At 41.6% G+C, this 18,601-nt stretch overlaps 1 pseudogene; it reads left to right on the top strand.

Moving 5' to 3' along the window:
• Positions 1-8,065: 8,065 nt before the first annotated feature.
• Positions 8,066-12,044, top strand: LOC121102899 (annotated as a pseudogene).
• The last annotated feature ends 6,557 nt before the right edge of the window (positions 12,045-18,601 follow it).

Here is an 18,601-nt window from a genome sequence, read left to right as displayed (position 1 = left end):
TTAACTGGTCTGGGAATTCAGCAAATTTGGGGGAGGGAGGATGGGCTGCTGGAAAATCAGAGGTAACCCCCAAATTTCAGATAAGGCAATAGACAACTCTTGATTATCTGTCAACAGAGCTGCTCTGGCTAAGTGGAGCTTGGAGTTGCCCTCGAATCAGCATCCCCAGATGCAGCCCCACCCAGGCCCTGACTGTCTCCTTCCACTATGGGAGAGCAACCAGAGCCAACCATCTTCGAGGCTGCCCCATTAGAGAGGCCTGCCCTGGTGGTGAGTTTGTCTAGCTCCCTGCTGTGCCTCAACCACGGTTAACCTGACCCAAGCAATCTAGAATAAATTGTAGTTTCAACAGTGAGGTGGGGTTATCTCCATCCCATTATGTCCACTAATATCAATTTCCTCTTTATGTGCCTCCTGTCCCTCCAAAAGATCCTAAAATAGAGGAGTTTTCTTAGGCTTTCCTGCTTCCCCTGTGCTTCTAGCTCAGGTCCTAGTCATGGGAGGTGTTTGGTAAGTAGTGACTGATGGGCGGATTGAATCCAGACATGGCGGATACCGTCAGCAAAGGCAATGAATAGAACGAATCCAAGGCAGTTTATGGATCCATGACAAAACACAAGATGTATGAAATCATCAGCTGCAGAAGAGTCCTATGACTATAAGTCTGTGGATGTGAGGGGGACATTCACTCCTACTTGACCTCACATAGGACCATCTGAATACATATTCCTTTTATGCTTTAACTGATATCTAATAGGACTCTGATACAGAACATTAGCTGTACTGCTTAATGGTCAGAGCAAATGAAACCCTGAGAATCCCAGGACTTGAGCAATATGGCAGAAAGTGCAGGAGGGAATTGGGCCCAAGGACTTAAAGCTCAGTTAGCAACTGAAACTCTGCCCAATCCTTCCAACCCTGTAGTCTAGAGTGTCACCAGGAGCTAAACTCTAAAGGACAAAATATTTAAACTGATAGAAGGTTCTTCCCTCCTACAATGAGGCTGCGCTGTGGTCCAGGGAGAACAATGAATGGACCCATGGGCCTACTGAGTCCTGACTGAGGGAAAACCCTGGGGGAAGGTTTTCATGACCTCCAAGGAACTCTCAGGGCAGAAACGAGGCCAAAATATCAGCATGAGCCACAGAAGTCAGCCAGGCAGACACACACACACACACACACACACACACACACACACACACAGAATGTATATATTCTGGACTCTTAGTTCTGTTCCATTGATCTATATGTCTATCCTTAGGCCCATACTATATAGTCTTAATTATTGTGGCTTTGTAGTAAGTGTTGATATTGAAAAGTGCAAATCCCCCAACTTACAAGATTTTTTTTAAAGATTTTATTTATTTGGGAGAGAGAGAGGGAGAGAAAGAGAGAGAGAGAGAGAGCATGAGGAGGGGGAAGGGCAGAGGGAGAGGGAGAAACAGACTCCCCACTGAGCAGGGAGCCCAATGTGGGGCTCGATCCCAGGACCCTGAAACCATGACCTGAGCTGAAGGCAAATGCTTAACCAACTGAGCCACCGAGGCTCCCTTACAAGGTTGTTTTGGGCCCTTTGTATTTCCACATAAGTTTTAGGATTAGTTTGTCAGCTTCCTGGTTTTTCCAAAAATTAGGCTGCTGGGATTTTGATAGGGGTTAAAATGGCAATTCTCTCCAGATTGATCTACACTGAATCTCAGTTTGGTGAGAATTACCATCTTCATAAGAGAGTTGCTGCCTTAGGAGCCCCAGGATGATGTTCGTAGGGAAGCCCTCTTGGGAAGGCACCCAAGGTGATGCTGCGCGTAGTCTAAACGGAGTGCCTTCCTCCCTCGCCTGACGGGGGGGGATAAAATGCCCTAGGACCTAAGTGGTTGGAAGAGAACCACACTTGTTTTGACACTGACAGTTGATAACTGATCATCAAGACCTCTGCCGGGTCACAAGAGCCTGACGTGTGACTTCCTCAACACTGTTCACTCACACAGAAATCAATGGAAGAACCCATCAGAGATAAAATTTATTTGGCTCTGTGTGCTTCACACAAAATAAAGAATTAAGTCTTTCATTTATTTCATCAATATGTCCTTTGTGATGGGGGTGCCTGTGTACCTCAGCTGGTTAAGCAGACAACTCTTGATTTTGGCTCAGGTCATGATCTCAAGGTCCTTAGGCTCTGCGCTTGGCAGTGAATCTGCTTGAGGATTCTTTCCCTCCCTTTGCCCCTCCCCCCACTCATGTTTTCTCTCTCTCTCTCTCTCTCTCTCTCTCTCTCTCTGTCAAATAAATAAATAAATCTTTTAAAAGATATGGTGAACTCCTTAAAAAATTATTATGTCAGATGAGGGCAAAGGGCCGATGCTAAGACGATGCTATGTTGCACCGAGGTGCACAAGAGACGCGTCTTCATCAGAGAAGTTTACACATTAAATCGATAAAACATAAAAGAACTGAGCTACCATTCTCCCCATCCGGTAGGATCTCTTTTGGGTTTTTGTTTGTTTGTTTCTAAAAACAAGAGCAGTACGGCTTTGAAATTCTTCATTTCCATCAGCTTGGGGGAGAATCTTCCAAAGTCAGTACTGTTAGAGCTCAAACTATTTCCAATCCAAACATATCTCTTGGCCGAGATAAATTATCAGATGAGTCATTCCAAACGATTTTGTTGGATAAAATTATGAGTAATCAAACTAAAACAGCTCTTTGGCTTCAAATACAAAGTTTGCTACATACAAAGTTTAATTTGTAACCAAAGGCTTTTATATTAACAAGAGTTGAGCCCAAAACTTTCGGGAATGTATACATACGTGTGTGTATGTGTGTGTATATATGTATGCAGTGTATACACACACACACACACACACACACACACACGAAGCTCTGAAAATAATCATCAAGAATAATAAGATGGGAGAAAACTTTTGGAAGCAAATATGTTTATGACATAGGTTGTGATGATGGGTTCATGGACATGTACTTATCTTCAAATTCATCAAGTTATATACATTAAATATGTACAGCACTTTGCATGTCAATCATATCTCAACACAGTAGTTCGAAAAAACAAACACGAGTCAAGAACATCTCAGAGCTTGGGAAACATCCATACAGTTATGTCACTATTTTTAATATTAAAAATATGAGTACTTAAGAAAATATAGGATTTAATGGCCAAACGTAATTGCTTCATTTTGGAAAATATGCGTTTATTTCATTGACGATATTATGCTAGATGGATAAGGCACCCAAAATTTTGAGTCTGTCGTCTAAGCCACCCAGTTTATACATAGTACTTTGCTGTATGACCTCTAGCAAACTAATACACTCATATATCCCAAACTTGGAGTCGAGAAAGCAGACAATCTTGAAATGGCAAGGGACACTAAAAAGCTCCAGCAACGCCTGCTCTCTCTAAATAAAAGGGGCAGCCTAGCAAGGCAGAAAACTTTTACACAATAATCACCCTAATTCAGCCAAACACCTCAGAAAAGACTGTGGCCACACTCTCACCCCCCCCCCCAAGCAAATGTAGACAGAGAGCCTAAATTTCCACCCTGGCCCCAAACCCCCTATCAGAGTGTCCAAGAAGGCTGAGGAGGGTGGCAGAACTTTCACTCCTGCCAGCAGATGTGAGGCACCCCCCGCAGCTGTATCAGTGGACTCTACGTGGGGACCCCCAGGAAGCACTACAAGGCAAGCCCACTCCTCTCCAGTAGGGTGATGGCAGTGGAGGACATGGAGACAGGATACTCACCATGGCTCAGTGGTAATGAGGCCACCCACCCCCAACAGTGTCACTGGAGCCCATGTAAGAGGCAGTAATGAGGCTCCCTTGCCCCTCCCAACCAGGGTAGTACCAGCAAAAGACTATCGGGGAACAGGACTCCCACCCTACTCAGGAGCTATGAGGAAGCCCTCTCCCTGGGTATTAACAGAGGCTGAGTCAACACCTGGACTTCCACTACCATTTGGCAATAATGATGCTATACCCTATTGCCCTGCTCAAAAGTTGTTTGAACAGACCTATGAAAACATAGCATTTAAATAACATCCAGAGTCTCACAATATAGTGCCCCAATATACAAGTTTCCATCAAAACTCACATATATCAAGAAACAGAAAGACCTCAACTTGAATGAGAAAATACAATCAATAGAGGACAACAGCAAGATGACACAGATGTTAGAGTTATCTGGAAAGATTTAAAGTAGCTGTTATAAAATGACTCAGTAAACAATTAGAAACATGCTTGGAAAAGTGAAAATATAGGAAATTTCAGCAAAGAAATGGAAGATATAAAGTGAAACCAAATGGAGGTCTTAGAATTGAGAAATACATTATCAAATAAAAACTCGGTGGATGGGCTCTAAAGTAGAATGGAGGAGACAGAGAAAACAATCAATGAACAATAGAAATCACCCAATCTGAACAACAGAAAGAAAACAGAATGGGAAAAATAGCAACAGAAAAAAATCTCAGAAATGTGTAAAACTATAAAAAAAGGACCTAACAACTGTATCACTAGAGTCTTGAAAGAAGAAGAAAGGGCAGGGTTAAACAAGTACTCATAGAAATAATGCCTGAAAACTCCCCCCAAAGCTAAGCAAACCCCAAACAGGATAACCCAAGGAAATCCACATTATGACATAGTACAGTCGAACTTCCAAAAACTAAAAACAGAAAAATCTTGGAAGCAGCAAGAAAGAAACAACACCATATCTCTAAAGAGAAAACAATTTTAATTAAACCAAATTTCTAATCAGAAAACATTAAGACCAGAAGTAAATGACCTAATATTTTCAAGTGCTGAAAGAAAGAACCATTAACCGAGAATATGATACCAAGTGAAAATATCCTTCAGGAATGAGGAAGCAGTTAAGACATTCTCAGGTGAAGGAAAACTAAGAGAATTGGTCACCATTAGATCTACCCTAAAAGAATTAAGGAAGTCCTATAAACTAACTAACTAACTGGATGGATGGATGGATGGATGGATGGATGGATGGATGGACGGATGGACAGATGGATGGATGGATGAATGACACCACCAAGCAGAATACACATTCCCCTGCAGTGCCCTCAGAACATAAGCCAAGGTATTCCACAACACGAGGCATCAAACAAACCTCAACAAATTTAAAAGAAACAAAATAATAGCATATTCTACCACCACAATAGCATCAAACTAGATATTAATAACAGAAAGAAACTAGAAAATAAAAAATAGGAAAAGAAAGAACTAAAAATCAATAACGTGAAAATCCAAACAGTTGAAAACTAAACAACATTCTAAATAATCAATGGGTCAATAGGGAAGTCTCAAGGGAAATTTAAAAAGACACTGAACTGAATGGAAATGAAGTGTAACATAAAATTTGTGAGAAACAGCTAAAGCAATGGCAAGAGGGAACTTTATGGACTAAAAGAACACATTAGAAAAGAGAAAAAGTCTCAAATCAATCATCTAAGCTCCTCTCTCAAGCATCGAGAACAAAAAGAACAAAATAAATCCAAAGGAGGCAGAAGGAAGGAAATAAAAATGATAAGAACATAAATCAATAAAACTGAAAGCAGAAAAATAATAGAGAAAATCAGGGAAACAAAGAGCTGATTCTTTTCCAAAAACATCAATAAAACTGACAAATCTCTAGCAAGACTGACAAAGGAAAAAAGGGAAGAAGACACAAATTACTAATATCAGGAATGAAACAGGGGACATTACTGAGACTCTGCAGAAATCAAAAGGATAATAAGAGAATGCTGTGAACAACACTATTATGAATGCTGTGAATACAAATAGTTACGTGACAACTTAGCTGAAATTAGTTGAAAAACACAATGACCACAACCTACCCAATATTAAATAGATCACTTGAATAACCTTAAAACTATTGAGGAAACCGAACTCATAATTTTAAAACTATCAAAAAAGAAATCTCCAGGCCCATATGTTTTCGCCAGAAAATTCTAATAGATGTTTGAATAAGAATCAACACAAATTCTACACAATCTTTACCAGAAAATAGAAGACTTCCCAATTTATTTCATAAGCTAACATTACCATGATCCCAAAACTAGACAAAGACAGTACCAAAAAAGTGCAGACCAGTTTCCCTCACGAATACAGATGTAAAAATCCTTAACAAAAGATTAGCAAATAGAATTCAGTAATATATAAAAGGAACTATACACCATGATTAAATGAGATTTATTTCAGGGATTCAAGACTGTTTCAATATTCAAAAATCAATCAATGTAATCTGCCTAAAGACATACAAAGACTAAAGAAGAAAAATCGTATCTTCATATCAACTAATGAAGAAAAAATATTGACAAAATTAAATACCATTTCATGATTTAAAAAACTCAGAAAAATAGTAATAGCAAGAAACTTTCTCAACTTGATAAATAACATTTACCAAAAAACCGAAGGATAATATTTTGCTTAAAGGTGAAAGAATGCTCAGGACTGCAGCAAGTATGTCCATTCTCACCACTTCCACGAACACAGTGCTGGAAGTTCTAGCCAGTGTGATAAGTGAAGAAAAGAAGAAAAGGTACTCAGATCAGAAATGAAGAAATAAAACGTTCCCTATTGTCCGATGACATGATTGTCTGTAGAAAGTCCCAAGAAATCTACAAAAGAAGTCGTAGAAGTAAGAGGTGAGGTCAGCAAGCTTGCAGGACACAACAGAAACACAGAAATCAATTGTATTTCTACATACCAGCAATGAATACATGGACATTGAAATTAAAAATATAATATCATTTACGATCATTCAAATAAATGAAAGTAGGTGTAAATCTAACAAAATAAGTGCAGGACTTGTATACTGGAACAATGAGAAAGAAGTGAAAGATTTAAATAAATGAGAGTTATAATGACGGACTGGAAGAGTCATAGGAAAGATCTCAGTTTTCTCAAAATCAACATATAGGTTTACACAATTCCTATCAAAACTTCTGCAAGATGTTTTTGGTAGACATAGACAAGATTATTCTAAAATTTATATGGAAAGGCAAAGGAACTAAAATAATTAAAGCAAATTGAAAAAGAATAAAGAAGATTCAGTCTACCCAGTTTGAAGCCTAAATGTATAGGGAAAGTAAGCAAGACATGTTAAGTCTCATACTTTATACAAAAATCAACTTTTTTTTAGTAATGAACAAATTATAAAATTATACAAAATTGGATGATGGACTTAAATGTAAAACTATAAAATTTTTAGGACAAATATATAGGAGAAAAGCTATGGGACCTATGAGAGTTCTTACACATGAAGGAAAAGCACAATCCATAAAAGGAAAAATTGATAAATCAGAAGGTATCAAAATTAAAAACATTCACTCTGCTAAAGGCCCTATTAAGGGGAAAAAAAAAAAAAAAGCTGGAGCGCCTAGGTGGCTCAGTGGGTAAAGCGACGGATTCTTGATTTGGGCTCATGTAATGATATCAGGGTCATGAGATCGAGCCCCACTTCGGGTTCAGCCCTTAGCGGGATCTGCTTCTCTCTCTCTCTTTCCCTCTGCCCCTCCCCCTGCTCACACTCTCACCCTCTAAATAAAATAAATAAATATTTAAAGAAAAAGGGGAAAAAAGCTACTGGGACAAAATATTTGCAAACCACATATCTGAACAAAAACTAGCATCTAGAATGTAGGAAAAGTTCTCCAAACTCAACAGCAAAAAATCCAATTAGAATATGCGTAAAAGACATGAAGACACATTTCACTGAAGAGAATATACAGACTGCAAATAGGCACATAAAAAGATGTTCAACATTATTGGCCATTAGGGAAATGCAAATTAAAACCACAGTAAGATATCACTCCACATCTATCAGAATAGCGAAAAATTAAAAAATAGTGACAACACGCCATGCTGGCAGGAACACAGAGAAACTGGATCACACTGCTGGTCGGAATGTAAAGTGGTACCGCTACTTTGGAAAACAGTTTGGCAGCCACCATATGATGTAGCAATTGCGCTCCTTGGCATTTCTCCCAGAGCAGTGAAGACTTATGTTCACACACACGCAAACCTAGCCATGAATGTTCATAGCAGCTTTATTCATAATAGCCCCAAACTGGCAACAACACAGATGTCCTTCCACCGGTGAGTGATTACAAAAATAAGAACACAACAAAGTTCAGGGAGAGACGTGGCCGCAGCAGCAGGATCAGGGAGATGCGGCGTCACTGGCCGCGAAGATAGAGAAAGGGGACCACAGAGCCCAGGAACTCAGGCAGCTTCTAGAAGCTGTGAAAGATTTTCAAAGCAAAAATAGAGTTGGAATCTTGGCAGCACTGGACAGAGAGAAAAGGAAATTATCAACGGGTCTTGGCAGGACTGGGCAGAGAGAAAAGACAATTGCTGATGCAGAGCCCGTCTTCAACAAACCATCCTGGAGCTGGAGTGGGCACTGCACTCCCGAGACCCTCTCTTGACAAGGACTTCGGGACGGCGCTCAGCAGCCGCCTACTACTGCCCCGCAAAGGGCGCCTTTGTAGCACGCACACCCACATTTGTCTGGGTACCTCTTGTCTCGAGAGTGCGGTTGGGGGAAGCTTCTTCTTCCCGTTCTCCCTCACCTTGACCCGGAAGGGACAAAATATTTTACTGAAAGTGACTTTGTCATGTCAAATGCTAAAGCTCCTATCATTCAGTGCGGTACACACTGTGATGTTCAGAATTTTGGTGAACTTTGTATTTTGTGCTTCTTTAAAAGAAGGGTACGTGTATGTGAAAGAGAGAGAGAGAGAGCACACGCAGGGGGAGGGACACAGGGAGAGGAAGAAGCAGACTGAGCAGGGAGCCCACCGTGGGGCTTGATCCCAGGACCCCAGGATGATGACCTGAGCCAAAGGCAGACACTTAACCGACTGAGCCACCCAGGTGCCCCTATAACTTTTTTCGTTAACACAGTTTGATTTTTAACTCTAAATGAGACTGAATTGGATGGTCACATAAATTCACCCTAAAGCCTCCCACTAGTTGGACTCAGTATATCACGTCCACAATAGACTTTCAAGAACCATTGATAGTACTCAGCTTTAAAAAATGAGTGTGCTTTTTCAAAATGTGAATTAATAGGCTTAAATAAGTTACATTCATATTTGCTGTTTATAGAATTGATATCAGTGTAGCTTTTGAGTTTATAGCCAACATATCATCCTGAAATATTCTTTTTTTTTTTTAAGATTTTATTCATTTATTTGACAGAGAGAGAGCACAAGCAGGGGGGAGCAGCAGGCAGAGGGAGAGGGAGAAGCAGGCTCCACACTGAGCAGGGAGCCCACTGTGGGGCTTGATTCCAGGATCCCGGGATCATGACCTGAGCCAAAGGCAGATGCTTAACCGACTGAGCCACCCAGGTGCCCCCTGAAATATTCTTTAACTTATAACTAGTTCTCCTAGCCTCAATTCTAGAAGAAAATCTGAGATAAGACTAAGTTATCAACCAATCTTAAACATCTTCTACAAACCTATGCCACTATAAATAATGTGACTAAATGCTATTAAAAATAATTCTTTTTTTTATTATTATAAAAAAATAAAAACAATTCTAAAAAAACGAGATACATCCAAACCATGGGATAACAGTCAGCAATAAAAAAAAAAAAAAAACAACTGATTCATACAAAACCTAGAGGACTGTCCAGGGAATTAAGCTGAGCAAAAAAAGCCAATCCCCAATAGTTACATTTTGTTATATAGCAAAACCTTCTTGAAATGACAAAATGACAAAACCAGACTAGCGGTTGCTGTGGGACAATGAGGCAGCCAGGGTAGAAGGGAAGTGGGTGTGGCTATAAGCGGGGCCCCTGAGCACCCTGGTGAGGACCTGTACCTTGACTGTGCCAACGTCAATATGCCGGTTGTCCCAGGATACCGCACTATAGGTTTGAAAAAGTTAATGTTGGGGGAACTAGGTAAAGTGTACACAGGATCTCTCTGTATTCCTTCTTACAACTGCATTCGAATCTACAATTATCTCACAATAGAAAGTCTAATTTAAAAAAAAAGTAGCTATTCTTAGCTCTCCATCTGTTCAAAAACAGATGGCAGGCTGGATTTGACCCACAGGCTGTAGTGGTTTATTGAGTTTAATGCAAACACCAAGAAACACTATATGTTCATTTAATGGTGTTTTAGATGCTAAAACTTTAGAGATCTAAGCACAATCAGAGGTCTTAAAATGTGTTTTCAGTCGTTAGTTCTTATAACTACTGTAGTGGTTTTCTAGAGGGAGGTGTCCATTCCCACTCCTAACTTGAAAGGGATACAAACAGTGGGTGTATAACCTCCTCTGGATTTGCTCTTCAAAAGCCTCTGTTCTTGCTTTCCTCTCAGCATCATGAGCTCAGGTCTGCTAAACCAGTTACCACGCGTCCATTTGCTTTCCATCTTCCCAGATGTCGTTCCTCTTACTCCACTCCCTTTCTCTTCCTCCTAGGAATTCCACTTCCTTCATCGTTTAACCATTGGGAGGGAGCATGTGCTCAGCTCACCATCATTAACCAGAGGTCTTTATTCAGGAATCATAGTGTCAGCCAACGCATCAGGGACTCATGCGGTTGTAAGGGTTTAGCATGACATCTGGGCTTGGCATCGTTCTTACCCAGCGAAGAACTGGGATGGGGGCGTATGTCCCAACCTGCGGTTACTCCATGCACACAGACTCAAATCATCACACTGGATGTAGCTGATTCTTACCATCACTGCAGGTGGTTAGACTAGGAGGCAGAGGGTCATATCTCAAGCCGAACTTGGAGGAAGTACAGTAAGATATCCTTATTTGGATGTGGGATTTTCCTCAAAATCCTTTTTCTCCTGCTTTTTGTTTTGTTAACACCAACATTTGGGGCCCATCTTCTCCAGCTGCAGCCTGGAGTCCGAATCTTAGATACTTACTCAAAATCTATGAGGGTGCTGTCGGAAGAGATAGGAGATTGAACCAGTAACCTCCATAGAGCTTTCTAGAAATATGTACATTTATAGCTTGATGGAAATGTCCTCTGAGTTCCAGGTAGCAAATTTATATGTCAGCAATAAGCTAAATGCCAGCCTGGGGAGATGCTCCTCTGGGGGAGAGCTTCAGAGGGGGGCAAACTGACCGTGAGGGGCAAGAACGGCTAAGCACAGAGATCCTGGGGGCTGTTTGGGGGTGGCTTGGCCTCTGTTGTGGGCCTATCAGGATGATATGCATCCTGCCTCGGGCCATGCCACCCACTGAAATAAGGGACAAATTAGGATATGCTAACACTAGTAGTACATTTCCTCAAGGTCACAGCTCACCTTGGATGTTTGCGTGAGGGGATCAGGAACTGCGAAGGACTACTTGTGTTATCTATTCTGCCTGACATTCTGCAGAGGGGACGCATTATCGAGGTATGCATTTATATATAAAGCAAAGATTTAGAGCACGGTTTTTAAGTCGTGGACAACCGAGAGGTGAGATGGCACTCTAGTATTATTTAAACAGAAATACCTTCGTTTATAAAGTTGCACTCCCCACCCCCCCACCCCCGACTTGCTGGCCATTTGTATTTTTCTTTTGTGAACAAAGTATTCTTTCACTTCTTTGAAAATATTTACGGGTCACCTCTGTTGGTTCCTGAGAAAATAGGGTTAGCAAGACAAGTTCCTTTCCCATTTCGTTGAGCTCATGATTTAGAGGAAGGAGTCAAGCATTAAATAAGCAATAAGTAACACAATTTTTGTAAATGTTTCTGAAACTTATAAAAAGCCAAGAATTTGATATATGAGAGTCAGGGTTATTTTATTATGTGCGGGTCTTCTAAACCTTTATGTTTTATTCACTTGCTCTGTCGTGGGCTGAAAATGGTGAACAAAAGTCTCCACTTACTAGGATGTTTCTGTCTGTCACCCCTTGTACTTCCTGTAATTTCTGTTAAGAAAAACTTGATCATTTTACCTGGTGCAGCCACTGTGGAAGACGGTATGGAGGCTCCTCAAAAAGTTAAAAATACAACTACCCTACGACCCAGCAATTGCTCTAGGTATTTATCCAAAGGATACAAAAATACTGATTCAAAGGGGTACATGCACCCCAATATTTATAGCAGCATTATCAACAATAGCCAAACTATGGAAAGAGCCCAAATGTCCATCAGCTGATGAATGGATAAAGAAGAGGTGGTATGCATACACACACACACACACACACACACACACACACACACACACTGGAATATTACTCGGCCATCATAAAGAATTTGTAAGGACATGATGGAACTAGAGGGTATTATGCTAAGCGAAATAAGTCAGTCAGGAAAGAACAAATACCATATGATTTCACTCATATATGGAGTTTAAGAAACAAAACAGATACACATAGAAGAAGGGAAAAGAGAGAGGGAGGCAAACCATGAGACTGTTAATGATGGAGAACAAATTGAGGGTTCAGGAGGGAGGTGGGTGGGGGATGGGCTAGATGGGGGATGGGTATTAAGGAGAGTACTTATTGTGATGAGCACTGGAGATGTATGTAAGTGATGAATCAATGAATTCTAGACCTGAAACTAATATTACACTGTATGCTAACTGTAATTTAAAAACTTAAAATATATACACATATATATTGAAATTGTTATAAAAAAGAAAAACTCAATTATTTTGTACATATTCATAATTTTTAGGTCTCCATCTTGAATTATATACTCTATCATTCTTAACTCTTCTATGCTGTTTGCTCCCATTCAACTGTAACAGTGAGGTTGTGAATACTGATTTCTTCTAGTTTCCCAGACAATTTCATGTTCTCATGTTTCTCAATACAAATATTTAAGGCTATAAATTCTCCTCCCAGCTCTGTGAGCCGTACTGTCATTTTCGGCATGTATCACTGATCTACTTTTTGCCCATCCTTTTACTTTCAGTGGTCTCAAATCACTTTAAAGTGTATCTTTTTTAGATGACGTATACTCGGGTTTCCTTTATAATCCTATTTGAGACATTTTCTTTAAATAAGTATATCCAGCCACTTATATTTACAGAGACAGCTCTTTGGTTTTGTTTCTGTCAGCATATTTTACACTTTTTTATTTCCATAGATGCTTTAAAATAATTTCCAATAGGTGACTTATTTCCTTTACTCATGTACGTGTTCTGATCATTTTAAAGGTTTTCGTCTTAAGTGGTTACCTTTATTTATTAATCTCCTATTCATTACTGTCTAATGACACTGATACCACATAAAAACAATGACAGGTCGCCTGGGTGGCTCAGTTGGTTAAGCGCCCACTCTTGATTTGAGCTCAGGTCATGATCTCAGGGTCATGCGATCGAGCCCCGCATCAGGCTCCATGAGGTGTGTGGAGCCTGCTTAAGATTCTCTCTCTCTCCCTCCCCTCTTGCCTGCTCACACTTCTTTCTCAAAATAAATAAATAAATAAATAAAAACTATGACAAAATAACAGTATGCTTTTACTTCTTCATGCTCCCTCTTCCACTAAATTTTTGAGCTGATTATATTTTTTCTACTTATTCTTTCAGTACTTACCCTTATACTTTAAATTATAAACTTTAAATAATTTTTACTCCTAATAATGAGAGCAGGAAATCAGAATACGTTTGCCACTTCTTATCTTCTCCTCCTACCTCCAACTTCTGTTACGGTGCTTTTGTACCCGTAACTCTCAAACTCCATTCTTCTTTGTCTCATACCAAATTCTTTAGTTCCTCCATTTATCTCCTGATTGTTTGGACTTTATCCTCTTGTGGCTTCTTCACAAAATGCTTATGAGAGATGTATTCCTTAATTGTCCCACGTTTGCGTGCATTACATTCACAGAGAAGTGGTAGTTTGATTGATATATCCCCTTACTGGAATGGACACTCGTCAGGAAGATGTGTCTGTTTCATTCGTTGGTGTATTTCAATGCCCAGAACAGTGCCTGGCGCCTAGTTGCACTATAAATATTTGTTAAATGAATACACAAAGGAAAAACACAAAAATGGTCCTGCGTAGGCTTTTTCCTCCTGAGAATTTTGTCAACATCAATCTTCTAGTGCTAAATGCAAAAGAGGAGACACCTGAGGCCTGACTTCTACCTCTGTAACAATTTATTTTTGGTTCTCAGCAATTTGACCTTGAGGTGCCTAGGTATGGTTTTGTGTGTGTGTGTTTATCTTGCTTGGAATTGTTGAACTTCTTGAATCTGTGGGTTTATATTTTTCATCAAATTTAAAATATTTTAAGCCAATTTTTATTAATGTTCCATGTGTGCTCTTAAAAAATATTCATTCTCTGTTGAGTGGAAAGATCTGTATTTATCTACTAGGTCAAGTTGATTAATTTTATCATTCAAATCTTCTATCTTTGCTCTTTGCAGCTGATTTATCCATTTCTGAAAGGTATCTCTTAAAATCTCCAACTAAAACTGTTGAACTATTCCTAGTGTGTCCATGGTCACTTGCTTTATCTATTTTGAAGCTATATTGTTAGCAACATACATATCTATGATTATAACGTCATCATTTATTATTATGTTACTAGTGTATGTCATTCCTTTGCCCCTTATGGCAGGCTTATTTTATAATTGTTTTGCTAATGTTAAAATTATTGCCATGGCCAGTCTGAGAGGGTGTGAGACAGGTAATTTCAATGTTTATAGAAAATCTGGGTGGATGAATGGATGGGAAGATCTTCAGCTGAGCCAGTAATGCAGTTAGAGGAAGAGGTAATTGAAGGTGGAAGGGCTTGCAAAAGGAGTCCACAATGGGCCTTATGCATTTACTCCAGTCCACGTGAGTTGATGACTTGTGAGTCAGGCCTAATCCCAAAAGGCTTAATATGCATTCTCAAAGAATGGAGGCGATCAGCGTGTGGGTAGCTGTGCTTTGTTTCAACTGGAAAAGGAATATTCACAGGTGGGGACAGGTGTCCTTCCTAGGAAGGTTCAAAGACCTATAGCCTTCATACAACAATGGGGAAGTCAACAACAAGGGAAGGAGAGAGATCCTTACCCATGGCAATAGGGAGCATCCCAGTGCTCACTCTGGTCTACTTTCCTTAAATTATTATTCAACAGCTTAAGGGATTAAAAGCTTTTTGAAAAGACTGGCTCCTTTCCAAAGAACTGGCAAGCAAGGAGATAATACAGATGACCCAATCGAAATACACTGAAGTTGGAGACACGGTCCTTGTAGAATGAGAAAATACTCAGAATAGAAGAGGACAGACTGGCTACTAAACTGCACAAAGCCCCATAAGAAAAATTAGGCCTCATAGAGCAGGGGAGGCAAATCCTACGTGCTCAAGTGCTCTTCCTTGATCTTGGAAGCCTGGGGGAAAGTGGGACAAGAATCCAGAAGTTGTGCAAACCCTCACCCAATTTGAGTACAGATACCCTGAAAGGGTCAAAAGGAAACTACTCATGTATTTCCTTGATCTTCAGATTCTGCACCTCACTTTTCATGCTTACCCAAGTCTGTGGTAAGTACTGTAGAGAACACAGAATTAGAGACGGCTTCTGGCCGGGGGGGATTGCATTCAAAGTAAGACAGAAATCTTCAGGTGGACTGACCATGTGGGGCATTCTCAATAGAGCTATAAAGGACCACACACACACACACACACACACACACACACAAATACATACACGCACAGGTAATATGAGGGTAGACTTCCAAAAAGAAATCTAAGAGCCACAGTTTCAAGAGATCTCCTTCTTTTTCTACCTCCAACAGGTAAACAATGATGTGAGATCCTCTGGGGGGAAGAGGGAAGGATGATCGTCCCTTCAATCTTCCTAACAACCCTGAGGCAGGCGTCCCCATCTCCAACGACTACACACTTCCTACTTCCTCATGAAGGGTGCACGGAGGAAAGGTGGGCGTAGGCTGCTCTGTTTTGAACTGTCAGGCAAGGAATGAAAGCTGGTAGCTTCAGAACCAGGAGAAACACAAATACAACTCGGCATCGTGATTTTTTAAAACACATCAAGTGACACCTTTTAAACCAATGACAATGGTTTCTATTCCTGTTTCTAACCCAATTCCTCTTTGGGAATTTGTTCTTCAAGAAACGTTAGGCTGGGTAATGAGGGCTCTGAGAACCAAGAGCCCAGATTCTGTTGCACAACCCCAGCATGACTGTCTGTGAAACTCCTAATAAATCATTCAGTTTTGCCTTGAAGCTGCTGAATAACTTGGAATAACGCGAAAGCTGGTGTCTCAAATCATTACCAGGGCACCCACGTGGGAGTACTATTTACCCTGGGAATCGTTAAATTCCGCCCGCAGTAAATTGGCATCTCCTCACGGCCAGGGGGTGGTTCACATCAAAGTTGTGTTAACTTTTAAAAGTCCATTTTCAGCCTGCTTTCACCAAGGCTGTCTGGTAATTGCCTTCTCTGGAAAACCCAGATCAAATCCACGAGGCCCCCCGACGCACAACAAAGAGGAAAACAGTGAGTGAAATAAGAGCCAGGAACACCTAAAGGATCTGTTACACAGCGGATGGTGTTGTGTGGGCCCGGCAAGGAGAGCCTTGGGAGGCAGGCCTTGATGTATGGTTCTGTGAGGTCTGATGAGGAGGAAGGGAATGGCCACTTCCTGAGCACCTACAACGTTCCAGGCGCGATGGCATGCCCTTTTCCTGTTTATCCTCCCAACATCCTCCACGTAGTAAGACGAACCTAACTTGACCGATGTGGGTCAACTGCAGCTTAGGTTATGGGACCTGACTGAGGTCATCTGGCTAGAAAGTGGCTGAGTTATGAGTTCCCAGAGCTCATGCTCTTCTCACACCATACCCCAAATGTCCTCGGCAAGAATGCTAAAATGTCTTAATAAGGAACCCATGAAAGAGATGTTTCTCCTGGATTGCTACAGGGTTGAGGGTCCTAGCCCAGCAAGCAGCAGATGAGAGATTGAGCGGCTGTTAGACACCCAGTGGACAAGGCTGAACTCGTGGTCTGTTTGTCTAAAGATGGCGTCTGAGGCTGTTCAAGACAACTGTTACCAGTAAGGGCTGTTCACACGTACCTGGGCAGGATAGGTTTCTTTCGACGGGGAGAATGGAGAGAAGGAAATTCGTATTTATTAAGAGGTAATGGATCTTGATGACAAACAGCTTGGATGCTGGAGCCAGCCTGTCTGGGCCTAAATCTCAGGCACTGGCTTGCGGCAAAACGACCCAATGTGTGTGTGCACGTGACGTGAGGGTGGCCGGGGGCGGGGGCGGCAGAGACGGAGGGCAGGAGCGGCCACGTGCTGGCTCGCTGAAACTGCCCTATCGCTCCATGAGGTATACTGTAGTATTCTATTTCTGTATATTTTGAAATTGCCCGTAACAAAAGCATAAAAATAAAAATAAACACACCTGGGCTTCTCCACTTACTTGTTGTCAGACACTGACAAGTTTCTAGGCCTGCCTCAGTTTACTCATCTGTAAAACTGAGTACTAACAGTACCTACCTCCTAGGGCTGTGTGAGAAATACATGAGGTAATACGTGTAAAATGCTGAGCTACCGTTACTATTTACAGAGTAACCACTCTGTCCCAGGAGCCGGACCTGGCTTTACAAATTTACTGTTTCAACTGATTCCTCCCATCAACCCTATGAAGCAAGATAACCTCCACTTGCACATGAGGAAGTGGACAGAGGGGTTCTGGCAGCAAAACCTGCGTAAAGACCCAGGTTTGCTCCATAAGCCTTGTTTTCTACTAGATGGCCCACTTCCAAGAAGTGACTTGACCAGTTATTTACAGACAGGGAAACTGAGATTTGGTGGGCCTCCACTATTCTGAGCGTAGGCTGGGAACTAAACACAGACCAGGCGATCGCACGACACATGGCCCAGGCTCTTTCTAGTGGAGGGGATGGGCTGTCCTTGCACCAGCCTCAACACGCACTCTCAGGGCAGGAGCGGGCACAACTCTGCATTTCAGTGGCTCTGCGGCCAGTGTGAAGAACAGGGATGTCTCCTCTTTGCTCTGCACCTGAGCGAGCAGGTCCCTGAGGCCGTGGCCTTCAGTCTTTCCCAGACCACAAGCACCGGGGCTTGAAAGAGAAACAAACAGGGGAGAGAAAAATAGAAACCTAAGAAACACTATAGGCTAGCAGACTCTGCATTTGATAAATATTTTAGTAAATCTCTCCCCAGGGCCACAGGCACGTGAGTGGGCCCAAGGCTGCACAGCGTCTCCCTCTGAGACCAGCCCTCACAGAGGGGCCTGCAGAGCTCTGTCGGCCCCCCTGAGGCCCAGGAACGCGGGGCATCTGCTGGGGTCCTTCCTTTCAACAGCTGCTTCGTCTTCCTGAGGAACTCGCTCCAAGAGGCCCCAAATCCCCAGTAAGCGCCTGAGCCATCAGTGAGCGAGTCATGCAGCCACCGTGATTAGAAAAGCACTTCTCTCCCCACAAACCTCTCTGTAATCAGCAATGGCGGGCGGCGGACCGACACCCTCACCACAGTCATCAGGAATCTGACTTCCAAAAAGGGGTCACTCCATCGGGGAACCAGGGCCAGGCTAACAATGCCCTCAGAATACAATGCAGAACTTTTCTAGCAGGGCCAATTTGCATCAAAAACTCAGCTGGACTGCAAACAATTTGCATCCTTTCAGCA

The sequence above is a fragment of the Ursus maritimus genome, unplaced genomic scaffold, assembly GCF_017311325.1.
Source record: "Ursus maritimus isolate PB19 unplaced genomic scaffold, ASM1731132v1 scaffold_16, whole genome shotgun sequence".
NCBI classification, from domain to species: Eukaryota; Metazoa; Chordata; class Mammalia; order Carnivora; family Ursidae; genus Ursus; species Ursus maritimus.
The sequence above is the reverse complement of the archived record's forward strand: the minus strand, read 5'-3'. Positions and strand labels throughout refer to the sequence as shown.